Source organism: Physella acuta, unplaced genomic scaffold, assembly GCF_028476545.2.
Source record: "Physella acuta isolate Inbredline_101_S28 unplaced genomic scaffold, ASM2847654v3 ptg000001l, whole genome shotgun sequence".
Lineage (NCBI taxonomy): Eukaryota > Metazoa > Mollusca > Gastropoda > Physidae > Physella > Physella acuta.
In genome coordinates this window covers 192,474-197,604 of record NW_026731521.1, presented here as the reverse complement: position 1 = coordinate 197,604, position 5,131 = coordinate 192,474, and the positions used below count along the sequence as shown (strand labels likewise).

At 32.9% G+C, this 5,131-nt stretch overlaps 1 long non-coding RNA gene across 1 annotated transcript; it reads right to left on the bottom strand.

Annotated features, from left to right (window-relative positions):
• Positions 1-303: 303 nt before the first annotated feature.
• LOC131926828 (uncharacterized) lies at positions 304-3,823 on the bottom strand. Its single transcript, XR_009386066.1, has 3 exons — positions 3,725-3,823; positions 874-928; positions 304-361 (listed from the first exon to the last, which is right to left on the bottom strand). It is a non-coding gene; the product is annotated as an uncharacterized LOC131926828 (long non-coding RNA).
• Between the last annotated feature and the right edge of the window lie 1,308 nt (positions 3,824-5,131).

Genomic DNA, 5,131 nt, shown 5'->3' with positions numbered 1-5,131 from the left:
TTTTAAACGTGTTATCAGGATCACAGCCTACTACACGGATACTTACTTAAATACCGTATTTCGAATGACTTAGTTGAGGACAGTATTCTGAAGTTGATTGACAGCATAATGTTTAACAGCGTGAACGTCGTCGGGTCTAGCGAAATTATTTTTTTGTGTGCAAAGAACGTAAACGAAGGTTAGCGAAACTACATCTGCTTTGACCATGGATGCTTCCCAAAACACCAAGACTAAAATGAATAAGGCAGAAGAAAAAAAAATGCAAAGGTAACTTCAGAGAGTGGAATTGTTCAACACTGACGCTTCATGGTGGAAACTGTATTGTCGCCCCAAGTCAGTCTCTTGTAACATTGCGTGGAACCTAGAAGATAAAAAGTAATACAAAATTAAATAAACGTTTCAATTTTCAATTGACTTGATTTTTGCATATTACATGAATATTTCAAACGCCTAACACATTTACTTATTAACAGCTAAATGATTAAATTAATACTGCATTGTGAGTTGCCTACACATAATTTATTTTGTTTCAGCAAACGGGTTTTAATTTTGAAATATCTAAAATTGATTAGATATTAATTCAAGTAACTTCAATAAAATTAAAAATCATTTACTTAAATGAAAAAAAAATATATTAAGAGCCAGAAAAAAAAATTCAATTATAATATTTAATTATATTTCAATTTAAGAAAAAATAAAATAAGCCATAGTTACGTGATTAAAAACTGTTTCGTACAAAAAAAATAATATTGCTCCCATCCATTTCGATAGTTTTAAAGGGAGACAACACACCAAATTATTTAGTTTTATTTTTTCTTATTATATCCCCTTGCCCCTTTTAAATTTGAAAACAAATCGTTTAAATTTACATACTTGATTATAAACGATTGAACACTCGAATTGGGCCACATAGAAACATTTTTGCTTTCTGCAAAATAAAAATAAAAATAACGTTAGATAAAACATGAGAAAAATATATTTTTAAAATATGAATTTAATAGGCATCATAATATTTAAGTGATATCCCTTGTCAACCGATTCCAGTTAGCTTCATTCTCAATAATATAAGATTTCATGAATTACCTCCCCTGTAACAATACAAATTTCGTTTCCCGAAAAGTAGTGAGTGGCGTTTAACAATAAAAGTAACGTAAAAATGTATGACGTCAAACGTGACATTTTTAAAATAAAAAGTTAATAAAAACGTTTTAATTACTCGTTTTTATGTAATCCTGCCCTAAAAAGAGAAGAAAAATGATTTTCTTTAAATATATTATAATACTCGACTGTTTAAATAACAATAAAGAAAAGCGTTTTTTTCTCCTTTCAAGTGCATTACTAGCGTGCTCGTCCCCGCGCGTTGCCGCGGGTCAGAATAAAGTCCGAGAATAGCTCGGGGATAATTGCACCCTACTGGGGCGTGGGCGTACGCGCCTGATTCAGTTTAGTGAACGACTATAATGCCCCATTGTATCCATTGTCTATCTCACTAATTAAAACGGACGAAGGCGCCATAGCGCTCAAGGGATAACCCGGGGCGCCAAATCACACCCTTCAGAGACGCGCCTGATACGATTTAATTAGCGTCTATAGAAACCCATTTTATCCAGTCTACCGCGCTGTTTAAAATGAACTTAGGTACCATGTTGCTCAGGGTTAACCCTGGGTGCTTAATCAGCCCCTATCGGGACGCCGTAGGACGCGCCTGATTCGATCGATTCAACGACTATTGTTGTCTTAAGTATATAGCCTTTTTGTTAAACGAATGTAGAATTACTCCTTATATCGGTTGTGAAAATGGTCGGTCGGGGAAAGCTCTGTTTCAGTGGCGCTATTTGGTTTTTGTGTTTACACGTTCGTCCTAACTCACAGGAGTGGAGGCGAATGGAAGAGTAGTGGATTCTGATACAATATGGCTAAAGCTATTTTATCTTTACAATAAATTGTTCTCTTATCTTTGTCTCCAATAACGTTGAAATAGAATTGAAAGGAAATCAATACCATATTTGTTTTTCCTTGATAAAAAAAATCAATATGTCCCATTGATCGATTTTTTAAAATTCGATCGTAGTTTTTTTTATCAAACTCTTATGTATCGATCTCTGTTCGATCGTCCCTTAATAGTTAACATAAAATGCAAATCAATATTGGTTACATAAGCATGACCAAATAAAATCAATAATTTAACTGAATTATTAAGAAAACACCGCATAAAGCATTGAATTAATAATGTAATTTTAAAAGTTATTAAAGTAGTTGGTTCCAATCCCAATTTCACTTTATAACCATCGTTCGTATAAAAACATAATACAATGTTTGAAAGCTTACTTGTTTTAAAGTTACTTTTAACATAAGGGTTTAACAAATACACAACCTTTATGATATTTTCATTAACTAATGTGTAAGATCAAATATGTGTTATAAATAAATATGTTGTCTGTAAATTATAATACAAGTTTCGTAAAAATAAATATGGTTTACTTACTCAACACATAGAATTAAAGAAAAATGATTTGTTTAGATCTTACTGGAAAAAAGTTCTTCTTTCTTTCTTTGCTCTTAATTTTTAGTGCAGCAGTGTTTGCCTTCAACACGATTAACAGGCCTATACGTGTCGATATGTCATGCGCGGTTGAAACCTTTGACTCCGATTTTAATAATAAAAGCACTATCAGACAGTAGCAGTTTGATTTTGGAGTTGTCTTTCCTAGAAGAGTTGTTATCCCCAGTTAACGAGCCTCCTCTGGCCGATGGTTCGAACTCGAGACTTTTCAGTTTAGCAAACATGAGCTTTACCGACTCGACCACATCAACCCCTACTGCAGTTCAAATAACGATTTTAATCTTCATCTACTACCTACACTCTAACCTTACCTTTGTAGATTTGTACACTTCTTAACGTGTACATTACATTTGTACACGTGTATGAATACATCTATAAATCTATACACATATATACATTTAAATACATTTATGAACATTTATATACATTTATATATATCTATATACATTTATATACATTTATATACATTTATAGCCTATACATTTATATAAATGTATACATTTATATACATTTATATACATTTATATACATGTATATACATTTATATACATGTATATACATGTATATACATTTATATACATTTATATACATTTATATACATTTATATACATTTATATACATTTATATACATTTATATACATGTATGTACATTTATATACATGGGTATGAATTTATATACATTTATACATGTATTCAGTTGTGCATGTATGCTTTTGTAAATTTGTACATGTGTCTATTTGTACATTTGTTCATATGTCCTTTGTACATTTATGCGCTCGTACGCTTTTACGTGTGTACGTTTCTGTTTGCTCGTTTGTACGTTAGTACATTTGTACACTTGTACGTGTGTACGTTTGTATGTTTGCACGTTTGTACTTTTGTACGGTTGTAAGTTTGTACGTTTGTACATTTATACACATATACTTGAATTCAAATACAACTACATAGATATATTTCTATTGTTATATACATATAGTCATGTATACTTATACATATAAATTATTATTATTTCAAAAATTTACTTACATAAATGAATTTATACGCATGTTAATGTATACATTAAAAGTATTATATAATAATATTTATTACTCTACCTATTAGCAGTTGCAAGTTTGGTGCTCTCTTTTATGTTTTCGAATAAGATACTCCTAACAGTTTTACCTGAATTATATATGTACCAGAATGTCCATGTGTTGGGCCATGCTACTAGCCCACAAGCCCAGACATAATCATTAGATGTTGATAGGTGCTGGGTGTTGTGGTGTCACTGGTGAAAGGAAATAAAAAGAAATGATGAAACAAAGACGTGAATGGCTATTCATCAACGCTAAAAATAGAATTCTATTCGTGGTATTTGAATTTGCTTTTAACGGGGAGTGTACTGCGGCTAGGGTCCATTAACTTTCCTCTGTGAGGTCGAGTGTTTATGTTTTTCCTAGAAATGCACATTCGCTGTTTCGTTCTTATTGTAAGTGTTGTTTAAACTAGATTTCACCATTTGTGCGCATTGTCATGTTACTTATAATAGCATGAGTAAAGTTTCCTTTCATACCTGACGGTCTACGGGGCAAGTGAAGTAGAGTTCACTTGTTTCTGTGAACAAGGCATATGAAGGAAAAGTGTGGTCAGCACTATGCCGATCCGCCTTTACTTACCCCAACGTTAGGTACCCATCAGAGCTGGGTGGACTCAGGTACGGTCTACTGACTTGAACCTGGATTTGAACCCGAGACTTCGAGGTCTAGGGGTTGCAGTCCAGTTCTCTACTGCTAGACCACGCCGTCCGACACTTTTAAGAGCATACTGTAAAACATACTATACAAAAAATAAAAAGTGCTTGGCGTCTTTGCATTTATTTTCGTGGGCGGAACTATCATGCCTCATCACGTAATGCGGGTGGGGGTGGGGTGTATGCTATTTAGGGGAACCAAAAAAAAAAACGATAAAAAATAACACATACACAATTTTTCTTGCACTTTGATAATGATTTTGTAAACAGTGCTACTTCAATAGTGATTGTTCTACACTAACTAACACACACTGTTGCTTAGAAAAATAAACAACTACATGCGCTAAAATAAGGCACACTAAATAGGAATGTATTCAAAATTAATAATATAAATGTAAAAAATGGAGCCGGACGTTTTCCCGAAAGTCATTCGCCCGAAGGCCAATTTCCCGAATGGATACTTGCCGAATGCCGTTTGCCCGAAGACCGATTTCCCAAATGGACACTTGCCCGAATGGGACAAATGCCTAAGTGTCTTTTGGGAAACCATTACACAAATCAAACTTTCGTGTTTCATATACTTTCGACCAACTTGCTACATATGAAGTTACAATTTTAGTCGGGCATAGAACGGGATAAAAACGATTTTAAAACTGTTTATTTTCAATTTGTCAAGAATGTTGGATTTTTTTGTCTATTATAATACTTTTTAAAAACCAATTGTAACTTTTAAAAACAAATTTTAACTTACGCATTTGCAGAATGTACGATGTCCTATATACCAAATCGACACTATTAAACTGTTTAAGTTACGTTGTCTAAATTCAATGACGGGTTAT